This window comes from Vicugna pacos, chromosome 12, assembly GCF_048564905.1.
Source record: "Vicugna pacos chromosome 12, VicPac4, whole genome shotgun sequence".
Classification (NCBI taxonomy): domain Eukaryota; kingdom Metazoa; phylum Chordata; class Mammalia; order Artiodactyla; family Camelidae; genus Vicugna; species Vicugna pacos.
In genome coordinates, this window is record NC_132998.1 from 24872589 (window position 1) to 24887505 (window position 14917).

Below are 14917 nucleotides of genomic sequence, written 5' to 3' on the forward strand. Positions count from 1 at the left end.
ACAGCCTTGGTCACCACTCTAGATTCTTCTTTCTCTTATGGTGAGTTTCTCCTCAAAAGCATTTGATGTCTTTGCCAAATGACCTCAGTTGGATCCATTGTAACCCATCTGATACATTCCAATAATATTTAACTTCAAAAAGGTTTTTTTTAATTGAAGTATGGCTGATTTACAATATTTACAATATTGTGTTAGTTTCAGGTATACAGAAAAGTGATCAGTTATACATATTTTTTTCAGATTCTTTTCCATTATAGGTTATTATAAGATATTGAATATAGTTCCTTGTGCTATACAGTAAATCTTGTTGTTTATCTATTTTATATATAGTGATGTGTATCTGTTAATCCCATACTCCTAATTTATCCCTGCCGCTTTCCCCTTTGGTAACCATAAGTTTGTTTTCTATTGTCTGTGACTTTATTTCTGTTTTGTAAATAAATTTATTTGCATTATTTTTCGATTCCACATACAAGTGATATCATATATTGGTCTTTCTCTGTATGACTTACTTCACTCAGTATGATAATATCTAGGTCCACCCATGTTGCTGCAAATGGCATTATTCATTCTTTTTTATGGCTAAGTAATGTTCTTGTGTGTGTGTGTGTGTATGTGTGTGTGTGTATATATATATATATTTATACATACATACACAGCTGTCAGCTGTCTGTGGACACTTAGGTTCTTTCATGTCTTGATTATTGTACATATTGCTGCTATGAACACTGGGGTGCATGTATCTTTTCAAATTAGAGTCTTCATCTTTTCTGGACATACATCCAGGAGTGGGACTGCTGGATCACATGGGAGTTCTATTTTTAGTTTTTTAAGGATACTCCATAGTGGCTGGGCCAATTTACATTCCCACCAACAGTCTGGGAAGGTTCTCTTTTCTCCACACCCTCTCCAGCATTTATTATCTGTATTTTTTTTTGATAATGGCCGTTCTGACTGATGTGAGGTGATACCTCATTGTGGTTTTGATTTGCATTTCTCTAATTATTAGCGATGTTGAGCATTTTTTCATGTGCCTGTTGGCCATATGTATGTCTTCTTTGGAGAAATGTCTATTCAAGTCTTCTGCCCGTTTTTTGATTGGGTTTTTTTTTTTTTTGATATTGAGTTGTATGAGTTGTTTATATATTTTGGGAATTTATGCATCATTGGCTACATAATTTGCAAATATTTCCTCCTCAAAAAATTTTAAAAAGTTTATCCACTAATTCCTGGAAGGTTCCCTGCACCTTATGTATGTGTGTGTGTGTGTGTGTGTGTGTGTGTGTGTATGTTTTCTCAGATAAAAGGATACCTGCCCCGAGGAAATTTGTAAATTCTAACACTAGATATAGAAGCCACTGACAACTGTGAAACAACAGATTATCCTGGTTTTAAAAAAAACAATTACAGCTTAGTCTCACTGGGCACCCCGCTAAAGTAGTTTTTCCAAAGGTAAGAGGAAGGTTTTAGGAAGATGAATATACCAGTGACTTGAAAAGTAAATGAGAGTTGGGGAGAGAGTGGAGTCAGGAAAATTAGTTACTGAACCATTGTTGTAATCCAATTTATGTATAATAAAGATGTGACCTAGAGACAATAGTAATGGAGAGAAAATGATGAATGTATGAGATTTTCTATAGAGAGATTAAATAACATTTATGAAGTGAATTGTGAAGAACAAGGGATGGAAAGGAGTCAAAGATGGCTAAATAGTGGAGAAAGTGGTAGCACGTCTTTAGAAGAGAATGGTCAGCACATAGAAAAATATGTACGATAAGGGACGAGTCTGAGTAGAAATGTGATCAGTTAGGTGGTGGACATGTTGAGTCTGGGTGGAATGTTGAAAGGCAGTAATAATTATTGAATGAGAGTTGGGTAGTGATCAGGAAGCCTGAGTTCTGTTTGTGGCACTGCCACTAACTCACTGTGAGACAGCGAAAGAAACTGTTGAGCCTGCCTGACATTCATGTCCACTGCACCTTCTTCCCTTCTAATCCAAAAGAAACCAGATTGAGTTCCCACATCTACCCTACTTGGTAATGCCATGTGCCTCATGAATTCTGATTGATCTCAGCCAATCATGTGTCCTGTTCCCAGGACATGTCACAAGTCTAGCCAATGAGACATGAAGGAAAGTCAGCTGTGTGCTTCAGGGTAGTAAACACTCACTCTCAGAAAGAGCCACATCAGAAGAGATGTTCTCTCCTTTTAATGGACATCGTCCGATCTGAATGGGACACGAGGAACTGCTATAGCTATCTAACACCAGGGCTGACCTGTGGACAGACTAATGTGCTAAGGATGGCAAAGCCACTAGAGAGAAAGACACTGGACCAACACTGAACTCGCCATTAACCAACCCTAGCATGCCACAGACTTGTACTTGTTGTCATGGAAGATCATGCATTTCAGCCAGTTACACTGGGATTTCTGGTGTTTGAAACTGAAGGCTTTCTTACTGACCCAGCAGCTCAACTTACTCTCCACACTACCAATTCCTTTCCGGTAACTTGAGAGTGGCGTTTCTAAGAATTCTTCCAGCTCTATCCATCACGACTTTATTATTACAGGTAGCAACAGATGTTAAAAAAAGGAAGAATGGACATCTTAGAGAACAGTCAAAACAAAAATACAGCTATAGGCGTCATCTGTGTAATGTGAGACTTACAGTCTTGGGGTAAATGAGATTGCCGAATGAATCTTCTTATTGACTACAAAAACTAACAATAACACCTCATTTTATCCTCACAGCATTCTGCAGAGTTGGTTGGCATCATTGCCATTTTCTATGCACAAACCAAGACATAAATGTCAAAAAATTAGGGACGAACAATGTCCTAGACTCTAAGAGAATGTCAGGATATCAACAATACCATAAATCAGACAGGTTGAGAAGAATGAAGACTAAGAAAAGATCAGAAGGTCAAATCCTTGATGATTAGGAGGTTCTTAATGCTTTCAAGGCAACAATTTCAGGGAAGTCCTGAGGTGGAAGAAGGGAGGAAAGGGCAAGAGATGTTAGGGATATGAAGCCCACTTTTAGCGGAAGTTCAGCAGTCAAAGAAAAGGGAAAATGAAAACAGTACCTCAATGGAATAAGTTTGAGAGGAAAACAGTTTTGTCTCTGGTTTGTAAGGTGGAAAAGACCCCTGCATATTGGTGGACAGAGAGAAAGGGGCCAATGGAGGAGAAGAGCTAAAGGTACAGGAGAAGGAGGGCCTCACTGCTGGAGACAGATCTGGAGCACAGGGGAGAAGAAGTGCTCTTTGCCTTCCTCTGTTGTCCGCTGTCTGAGCTCCAGCTGCAGTGAGGGCTCTAAGGACTGATCGATTGGCAGACTGAGCTTATGTAATCACCACTACAAGGTATTAATAATGAATGAACATTATTTCTTTTATGCACTATTTTTATAGCCCTTTATAAGAGGACCGTTGGAAAAAGACCAACATACCTTTCCAAAAGGTATTTTTTAATGCATAATCACTGCAGAGTAAAAACCAATATTTACCTCACTCCCCTAACAGAATGTGACCTATGAGGAAGCAAAAGATGAAAAATATTAAAAATTAAATGGTTTTATACTGGGTCCCAAATTCTACTGTTAAATTATCTAGACCTCAATTATAGACAAAAAATTCAAATAGAATAATAATAAAAGTTGCCATTTAGTAAGAACTTACTATATGCCAGTCCCTGTGCTAAGCACTTACATATATATATTTTCTTATTTAATCCTTATAACACCCTGTGAGATGGGTGTTATTAACTTTATTTTATGCTGAATGAACTGAGGCTCTGAGAATTTATATCTCTAAAATGTAATTTCACTGTTCTATACCAGTTTTTATAAATCAAACAATTATTCATATATACTGAGTGTTAACTATGTTCTAGGAAGTGTAGCTACTTCCTAGTCTCATAGCAGCCATGTGGATGTCTATTTTTATTATCCTTATTACAGAAGCAAACTTTAGGGCCAGAAAATTAGGTATAGAACGCTAGAGTCTGTCCTTTCAACCAACATACTCTTGTGCCTGCAATGATTTTGAAAACTAAAATCAAGGGAAGACTCTTTCATTTGAAAATGGCTTTACAAGATCATTTAACATATCCAGCAAGTATGAGCCAAATCTCCAATTCTGTGAAAGAAGTATAGTATAAATATCCAAGGATGAACATGTGGCCTCAGCATATAAGCTTAGCAGCATAGTTAAAAATCTTTTGAGTCCAAAATGAATGCCAGTCATGAGACACTAAAGTGTGATATGTTTAGTATTTTCCCCCTTTATAACATAGTCAGTAGTTGAAGTTCCAAAGGAAAGAATGTTTTTGCTCTATGGTGCATTTTGCTATTAGTTTCCAACTGCATGTTGGCTTGGGCCTTTAAAGGGCCCTAGCTCATCAGTTTCCTCTGAATTCAGAAGTAATAACCAGAATAATGAGCAATACTGCAAAGTATCTCTCAGTAAGTGTTCCATTTGGTAGAAAGAAGAAACACCACATAAAAAATGTTCTGAAGCCATGCTGCCTTGGTTTATATCTAGACTCTGCCACTTACCTATGTGATCTTTGATGATTTTCTCATCCTATCCATGCCTCATATTCTCCACTGTAAAGCGGGGATACAATGAGTTAACATACGCAAAGCCTGACACATAGTAATGAGCACCATATAAATGTTAAGCTGTTACATACACCAGACAGTTATAATAGATGTAAATGACCTGAAAAGCACAGGTAATAGGAAAATGTAGTGAAATAATTAAACCTTTATTGGGTTTTTTAAAGCTGGGTCTGGCAAAAGTATGATGGATGGATTGGAAATGCGAAGAGACAAATGAGCCTAGAGAGACCAGTTCGGAATCTATTGCAGCAACCCTGGCAAGAAGATGGAGAAGAGATGGAGAGAAGATGGCTTGAGAGATATTTAGGAGGTTGAGCCATAGAATTTTGTTGAGCAATAGGAATGTGAATGATATATTTCATATTTTTGTCTTGGTTCATTGATGCCAACCATTAAGCAAAGGAGTAAGATAAGGAGTGGATTTTAGAGAGAAATAACACATGCGTTCCTTCCTTTCTATTCAGTGGCAATTTCAAAGCTTCACACCTTTCTCAAGCTTCACCAAAGATGCCCAGAAGAGACACTCACTTGTTTCTCCTTCAGGGAAAATAGAAGTCATCAAGCAAGAATCTGTCCATTTCCTTATTCCCACTGACTAACTAATCTGTATCTTCCTCCTTCACACTTCAGTGGAAGAGGTGCCCCCTCAGGTTTCACCCAAACCCTGTGCCCTATCACCTCAGCTTCAGTGAGAGCCTCTTCTCAGGCTTTTAACCTCTCCCACTCCACTAGCTCTTTTCTGCAGCACATAGCTTTCAAATGTCTCATATCCCCTTCCACCTCTTGCTTACTCCTTGCGTTCAGATAAATATCTACTGTTAATTCAAGCTATATTTGCAGTACATTATCACTGTTAAGAGCTCAAAAATACATAGAATATGAAGGACAAATTATTTGTAATTCTACTATCTGGAAATAGTTCTTGCTAATAGACTGGTATATTTCTTTCTAGTGATTTTTCTATGCATATATATGAGTATATATAAATGTCTACTTTATAAATACTTTTCACTTCAAATTCTAAGTATTTTGCCATTTTATTAAAAAATATTTCCCTTATAATTATTATAAACAAGCTATGTCTGGTTTAAATATATTACCTCTCACTGTTAAATATTTCTAATATTTTGTTAAGATGAATAGCATTGTATATATAAACATCTTTACTCATATTTCAGATTGTTTCCTTAGAATAAATTTCTAAAAGTGGGGCTCTTGTGTCAAAGAGTATAAACATCTTTAAAAATTTTAATACTTATTTCCAAATTGCTTTCCAGAAAGGTTGTACCAAAACACATTCCTATTCACTCTGCTTTTGCTAGGTTTATTACCACTTGTTTTAAAAGAGATTTTTTCATTTAATGATCAAACATAGTATGTTTTGTTCTGCATTTCTTTTATTAAAACTAAAGTTGGCCACTGAACTATACACTTAAAAATGATTAAGATAATAAATGTTACATGTATTTTACCACAATAACAAATTTTGAAAAGAAATAAAGTTGGATATTTTTAAAATGTATTAGTCATTGCTATTTTTTCTTCAGTGAATTATATGTTCATGTCCTTTGTCCATTTAACTATTGGGGTCAATAGTTTTCTTATTGATTTTTATGAGCTCTTTATATATTAAAGACATTCAATCTCTTGCTGTCAAATTTATTGAAACTATTTTTCCCTGTTTTGTCATTTAATTTTGTTCATGGACTTAGATGTTTATGGAGGAGGGAGTGGTATAAAGACATATAAATTTTGTATATATTAAAATCTTTTAATAATTTCCCTTGGGATTTCTTCCGTTGCTATTATGCTCAAAAAGTCCTTTTCTAGCAAGCTAACAGGTAATCATTCATCTACATGATTCTGTTACAGATATTGTTCTCCAGTCCTACCTGTAAAACAAAGATGAAAACACTTATTCTGTGTCTCAAGGAACTCTACTAGCCTGTGAAGGAGACAGACATACACACAGGTAAATATAATCTCATGAAAGACTGGTGAAGGACTGTTCATCCTGTTTAACAGAAGTTCATGACTAGATCAGGGAACCAAATTTGCCTAAAGCAGCTCATCTCCTGGTTTTATCATCATTAATTAATTTTGGGCTATTTAACATATGCACAAAACTGTGCTATTTCTAGAAATATATGAAATGGGAAAATGATAGATCCTCCCAGCTAATCAGCCCCTTCTTCCTGGCTCTGGAGCTTTTAAAAACAATGACTCATAGAATAATTCCCAGGCAACCATCCATCCAGTCTTCCCACAAGTCTGAATTTGTCAGCCTGTCTCAATTTTATCTAAGAAATTAAATCTCAATTTTAGTTTTATTAGTCCATTTACTGGTTTGCTGTTTTTAAAAGAAAAAAAACAAGTTATAATGAAGATAAACAAGAAATAAAAAGCCTTAAATACAACGGCAATGATTTTTGGTAAATGACCATTACTAAAGGTTTTCAGAAATTAATCAGCACAAATAGATGTGACAATCATTTGTGAAGAAAGTCTTCATAGAAATGCTTTACTTTGAGGGTTCTAGGAAATGTTGAGTTTCATACACTGCTAATAGGAGTACAACCTTTCCATAGGATAATTTTTCAATATGAGTTAAGAGGCTTAAAGGGATTTTAATTTTTGAAGTATTAACTCCATTTCTTGAAATCTATTGTAAAGAAATTAGAGATTTACAGTGATATGTATTATGATTGCAGTGATATGTATTATGGCAAGTATTCTAAACAGCCTCAAAAATAGGGAAATGATTAGATGAATTATTGGTAGAGCCATGCTACAGGATACTACATAACCACTCAAAATTATATTTTCAAAAAAATTTTATGTACAATGAAATAAGAATATGCTTTCTGTATAGTGCAAGATGAAGAAAATTAGATTACAAAAGTTATGTACAGTTAATTCCAATTTAGATATATGTTACATAAAAGAGATTGGAAGAAAATACACCAAAATAGTTTTCTCTGGCTAGTGTGATTACAGATGGTCTTCACATTCTGGGTTTTCCAAAATTTCTACAATTAACTAAGTTCAATTGGAGTGAGGGAGCTATTTTTTTGTAAATGTTTTGCTCTGTGCAGTAAAAGGCCAATTCTTGTGATTGGCTTTGAGGAGGCCTATTTCCACCCAGACCATTTCCAGAAAACAGGTGATGTTTAGAGGTATGGAGCATTCTGAATGCCTCTATGGAAAAGATGTAAAAGATAGGCTTCACACTTTACCTAAAAGATGTTCCATATTCATCTATGTTCCCACCCAGGCCTTACAACATTCTCTATAAAGACCCACCACTTCTTAGGGAAAACAATAAAGAAAAACACATTGAGTATCTGCCATATGCCAGGTAATTTCACATACAGAATCTTATTTGATCCTCACAGAAACCTGTAACATTGACTTTAAATGCACTTAAGCAACTTACCCAAATTTATAGAAATACTAAGTATTAGAGCTGAGATCTGAAATCTAGTCCATCAACTCCAAGTCAGGAGCTTATCACCACTACCCCCTTTATGTACATCTGCACATCTGAAATATACATAGTCAAGAAAATATCCATGTTATTTCAATTGCTTATCAGCTTAGAGAAGTGACACATTTGCATTCTGCACTAATTTGTTAAGTATATGATTATTTATATATATTTATGTATATATTTGTTACTCGTCATTTATTTAAGCCCTGCTATCCATTATGATCAACACCAAAAATAAGTTTCAAACTGTTTAATATAAAACAAATACCTTCCCTAACATGTTTAAAGGATTTGTTAAAAGAAAAAAAAACTTGAGTCACAGATTGTATATTTAAATTTCTCCTTCCAGATTCACTTCTTTAAATCACTTCCCAAGTCACTACAGATATATATTTACTTTCCTGGCAATCCCTTTGTACTTACCATTCCTCCCTGGTCTCCAGGCTTCCTGCCACACCAAAGAAATCAGTCTCTCTCATCTCCATTATTCCTAGACTAAAACCAATTTCAAATTTTAGTTTGGTATTCACCAACAGTTTTCTAAGACTGGCCCAGCTCTGCTTTGATCATTTACTCTGTATTCTCCTATTAGTGATGTATATGTCTTAAATTATTTTACACTTTTCTTCATATATCATTTTGTGTTTGTTCTCATTCACTTTATTTCTACTTATTTACATTATATGTTTCTCAGGAATCATGACCATGTCTTTTCCTCTCTTTCATCACTCCACATGCTTTGTTAAATGTTATGTACATTTCTTTATTTATTATGTACATAATGGGTGTCCAATAGATGCTTGTTAATTAACTGTCCTCAGCTTACACCTATTCACACAGTTTACACCTATTCAACTACAAACACAGATTCCCAAGAAAATCAGTGAAATGGAAAATGAAAAGGCAAAGGAGAAGACACCACACTTTGAATTAGCATATAAGACTATTCTCTCTTTCGCTTTACTAGTTTCTCTCAGGGTAAAAGGAAATAGAAGTTTGGTATGTCTGTCAGCTATTTTAGGAATTTCAGGATTGATGGCCAATATCAGGGTTGGCCATTGTGATTGAATCTCAATGGAAATAATATGAAAGTTCAAATTACATTAGCTTGGTCCTTTATGTGAAAAAATACTTAGTAATGTTCAAAAATATCATCACATATTAATTTGCCCTTACAGCTTTATATTTAAAAAAAAACTAATCTGATCTAAAAGTTTTTATACATAAGGATTGCTAAACTAAATGTGTGACCTTACTTAAATCATTTAACCACTCGACTAGCAGTTTCTTCATCTATGCAATAGGGATAATAATACGCTCTTCACCTTACCCAGATGGTTGTAAGGATCTTATGAGATGATGTATGTGAAAGCACATTATATACTCTGATGAAATATGCAAATATGAACTTACTTTTTTAATGTGGAGCTCACCATATGCTCTTTCAGTTATGATTTTTAATATCTGTAATTATTTGCGAGGCTGATGGATATGTCCCCCAATAATGAGTGAGGACACTTTCTTGTCTTCATTGAGACCGTTTCCATCTCTTGCTTCCTGCTGGCTTTATGATAATCACCACAGATCACATGCTCTGTAAGAAACAGACCTATTTTAGTCACTGGTATCACAGTCTGATCCTTTTGTTCCTCTGGTGCAGACTGTCCCCTCAGGTACAGTAAAAGAGCTGTATTCACTTAAAATCCTTGCACAATCTTAAGTGCATAGATGAAGTTCATTCTAACTATGCAAAATACTATGTTCCTTAAACAAGTTTTTATTCGTTTATACCACACTCTATCAGTTCCTCTATCAAAACTGCGCTTTTTGAATTGGTTCTGGCAAGATTCCCAAATATGCATGCCTCCAAATGCTTAATTATTTGGCACTAGAAGTCCCAAAATATCCCTAAGTAGTTAGAGGAAATGGAGGGGGAAAGAAGGTATGAAAATCATTACAGGTAATATGGTGGCTGCAGCATGTGTTCCCAACTGCCTTTCTCCTATAATTTCATTGAAACGACCCAGGAAATAAAAACACATCTATGTGAGCAAACCTACATCAGCAGTGGGAACGAGGGCAAAGGGACAAGCATTTACTAGCAACAATGAAGACAGTCTGCTAGACGTGGGACAGACTAATCTGTCCCCAAAGATGACAGAAGTATAGGAGGCCCCAGCCAACTCTCAATACTGATCCCTCACATGGAGGGACTAAGACGGGAAACTAGACTCATAAAGTCAAGAGCATTCTGGAAAGTCACCACAGAGACTCTGAGAAAAGCACCAGTCCCAGAGTACAGAGGGGCTTTCTCTTGACACATTTTTTTTAACCCAAGTTTATCACACTATATCCATTATTCTGCTTTGATATTTTCCCTTATCAGAATATACTGATCCACTGCATTATTTCTACTGTTCAGTCACATTGTTGTTTAGCTGTATTACATCTATGTATATTGCTGACAGAATATTTAACTAAATTCCAAAAAGTAAATTGCTAATCTAAAGGTAAGTGAATTTCATTTAGGTTAATACTGCCAAATTGCCCTCCTTGAAACGTCAAAGCCACCTATTTCCCATTACCAAAGAATAAAAGTGTAACTACAAATACTTACCAATTATTATACTGCAAATTTTTTTTAGTTTTAATGTTATGTATTTATTATCTTCTTTCTAATTCTTTTTTTTTTAACCCTCTAGAGGGCAAAGGTGACATTTCGTGTTCTTTTAATTTTCATTTCTTGGATGACTCATAAGCTTCAGCATATTTTCACACATTTGTAAACCACTGTATTTCTTCCTCTGTGAAATTTCTACTCTTCCTTTTGTCTAGTCTTCATTTGAGTTGTTTTTTGTTTGTTTATTTGTTGTTTTTCTTTTGCTTTATAAGCAGGAGAATAGTTAAGGAAACAGAAGCTGGAGCCAACCCAGCTGGATTCAAATCCCATCTCTACCACTTAGTAGATACATGACTTTGTAGAAGTTTATTAACCTCTCTGTACTTGTTTCCTCACTTACAAAATGACAATAATACTAGAACCTACTTTGTAGGCCTGCTGTGGGATTCCAAATGGCTTAAAATTTAAAAAACACTCGGATCAGTCCCAGGCACCAAGAAAAAAGCCTGATAAATGTTAGCAGTTTATAGGAGCTCATTGAATAGGATGGAGAGGAATCCTTTATCAGCACTGACTATTTTCTTCCACTCTGCTCTTTAATGTATGGTTTTGTTTTGTTTTGTTTTAACCTGTGTTAGAGCATACTAAACTTTTTCATCTTTATATAGTTAAATCTGTCAATCTTTTCTTTATAGAAAAAGACTCTAAAATCATGCTCAGAAAGATAATTCTCACTCCAGGATTTTAAGTCTCCTTCCACATATCCCTTCAATGATTTTATAGTTCTGTTTTTTGACCTTTGGCTTTCTGATCTTTTTGAAATTTATTTATAAGTTGGATAAGATAAACTTCATTCTTTTCCAAATAGATAGCCAATTATCCCACTCCTCCTTTTACTCATTAATTTGAAATACTCATAACATTGACACTCCAATTGGAATTCTGTTGTTTCCACATCACCTTGAAGAGGATTGGTAATTTTACAATATGAGTTGTCCTACCTTAGGACATGGCAGTGTCTCTTTTTTTTTCATGGCAGTGTCTGTATTTATTCCGGTCTTGCCTTGAGTCCTCAGTTAAAGTTTTGTGGTTTTCCTTTATATAAACCTTACCCATTTCTTGTTCATTAATTCTGAAGCACTTCTTTAATTTACCAGTTGAGTTTACTAATGTGCAAATTACAATAATATATTTCCCAATGTTGAATCATCCTAATTGATTATAGGGTTCCATTCAATGATTTCTTATGAAATATGTCAAACATACAAAAAGTATTACATATATTTAATTTATATTATACTTATGCCTTATATTTAGTAGTTAATATAGTATGAATTAAACACCTGTATATTTATTCACCATTGATTTTTATCAAATCTGAATATTTTGCTACATTTATGTAATTGGAGGGGGGATGGAAATTCATCAATGTAGCCAAAGTTCCTTACATATCTCTCCCAAATTCTATTCCCCTTTCTCCCTACTCAGATATAACCATTATCCTGAATTAAAGGTTTATCATTACCATGGATATGTTTATCATATTAACACATATGAAGAACTCATAAATAACATGCAGTACTATGTGGTATTTTTCAACCTGTTTATAAACTGCATAATGCTATATTATTGTTCTGCAGCTTGGGATGGTTGTTTTTTTTTTTGGACTCAAAAAAATTTTATATTTATAATTATTGATGCCTGTAGTTCTAGTTTATTTATTTTGACAGAGGTATGGTATTCTCATTTATGAATATGTTACACTTTCATTCATTCTTCTGCTGATAGACATTTAGGATATTTTCAATGTTTTCCTGCTATACATGGTGCTATGATGAAAACTCTTGTACATGTAGATTTTCTTGAGAGCTGCACTACCCAATACATTAGCCACTTCTCTAAATAGCTTGTTCATGTCTTTGCCCATTTTTCTATTAGATTTGCTTGTCTTTTTCTTTTATGTTTGTAGGAGTATTTTATATGTTTAGAATACAAATCTTATATTAGTAATATGTGATATAAGTATTTTCTCCCATTCTGAACTTTTCTTTCAACTTTGATTATGGTGTCTTTTGTTAAGCTGAGGTTTTTTATTTTGTCAGTCTTCGCCTTTATGGTGTATGCTTTTGACTGTCTTATTAAACAAATCCTTCCCTATCCCAAGATCAAAAATATCTCTCTTACATTTTCTCCTTCAATGTTAAAGGCTTTTCATATTTAATCCCCCTGGAATGAACACTTTAGTGTATAGTGTGAGAATTTTCTTTTCTGTGTGGGTAGCCATCTGTTCCATAATAATATTTTTAATCATTTGTCCTATTCCCAGTTGTTTGTAATGTCATGTGCTGTATCTCTCTCATATATGGATCTTTTCTAGGCTTTGTATTCTGTTACATATATAGTTGGCCCTCTATCCATGAGTTCCAAATTCAGGGATTAAACCAACCACAGATCAAAAACATTCAGGAAAAAAATTTTCAGAATGTTCCCCAAAACAAAATTTGAATTTGCTATGCACCAGCAACAATTTATATAGCATTTACATTGTATTAGATATTATAAGTAATCTAGAGATGATTTAAAGTATACTGGAGGATGTGCATAAGTTATATGCGAATACTATGCCATTTTATATAAGGGACCTGAGCATCTGTGAATTTTGGTATGGTGGCGGGTGGGAGTGGTGTCCTGGAACCAACCTTCCATGGATACTGAGGGATGACTGTACTTGTACATCCTTGCACAAATATGACATTACTTTAGTTGCCTTACATTTATAATAATCATTGCTGTCTGGTAGCACAAGTCCCCCAATTTATTCTTCAGAATTTGCTTAGCTTTTAATCTTTCTAATGAATTTTATTATCAGCTTGACAAGTTCCACACAAAACACTGAATTTGTAGATTGATTTGAAGAAAAATGACATCATTATAATAGTCAATCTTCCCTCTCACAAAAATGGTAAAATCTTTAAAGCATCAAAAGAATGTTAAGAATAAATTATTAAGCCTAACTTTTAGTGAACATGGGAACCCTGAAGTGAATAGAATGCTGAGAGCCTCTGCCAAACCTGACCACTCAGCCTTGGTTTCCATTGCCTCAGGAGATGTGGAAGAACAGAAGACAAAGCCCAGATACTGCTTGGGGAACAAAAAGGATACTCATATCCCAGAGGACAGATAAAAGGATGAGTCTTTTGTGTAAGAATAAATCAAAAGTAAATTCCACAACTCCTGCCCCATGGAAGGCAAGAATAAAGGAGAGGAAGTCCCCTGATATAATGGCAAGCTAGCCCTCATGAGGATTTACAAATTCACACAACCCGGATGATCCAAGAAAAAGTCAAGAACTGATAGTGTTCCTAGGCACACAGCCAAAGCAAACATAAAGCCCCACTGGAAGAGCCACCATCATCCAGGACCCCAAAGAATGCTCACAATTAATTTTCTAAAGAAAATGAGCAGCTCACAGTCATTAAAAAGACAAAACACTAAAGCAAAAACCAGCAGAATTAACAGAAAACAGAAATAGAGCTGCAAAACATTTGATACTGGAATTATCAGACACAGACTACAGAATCACTATGATTACTCTACTAAACAAAAGTCAAACTTGAAAATAAATCCAGATAACAAGAAACTATATAGAATAACCAAGCAGATTTTTTAAAAGAATCAAATAGAACCTCAAAAACTGACAACTGTAATAACTGTAATTAAAACCAACTGGATGGTTTTAACAGTATATTAGCTATACCTAAAGAAAGAATTATTTCAGTGAAGGATAGACCAGAATAACTTGTCTAGAAAGAAGCAGAAAGAGGCAAAGAGATGTAACACATGAAAGAAAGGTTAAAAGACATGGGAAACAGATTGAGAAAGTAACATGCTTCTAATCAGAATTCCAAAAGAAAAACAGAGTGAGAATGAGACAATATCTGAAGAGATAGTAGCTAAGAATTTTCCCAAGTCAAGGAGCCTAACCACAAATTCAAGAATCCCAATGAATTCCAAGAGGGATAAATTTTGAATTTTATGAATGTATTACATATTTGAATCTTTTTTTAAATTTAAATAGCTTTTTGAAAAGTAAACCAATTTGGGAAGAGAGGGGCAAGAGACAGTCTAAAAAGAAGGCTGCATATTATATGAGCTACTCTGTTTAAATTTACCTTTGTAAGTT

At 34.6% G+C, this 14917-nt stretch overlaps 1 long non-coding RNA gene across 2 annotated transcripts in view; it reads left to right on the forward strand.

The window, feature by feature from the left end:
* Positions 1 to 14917, forward strand: part of LOC140700165 (uncharacterized) — a 43374-nt gene continuing 28457 nt past the window's right edge. Inside the window, exons 1-2 of one of the 2 annotated variants that reach the window (XR_012078439.1) lie at positions 1 to 40; positions 6497 to 6596. This is a non-coding gene — a long non-coding RNA (uncharacterized lncRNA). Of the gene's footprint in view, positions 41 to 4858; positions 4935 to 6496; positions 6597 to 14917 lie in introns of those variants that run through there. The other variant, XR_012078440.1, reaches the window with a different exon arrangement.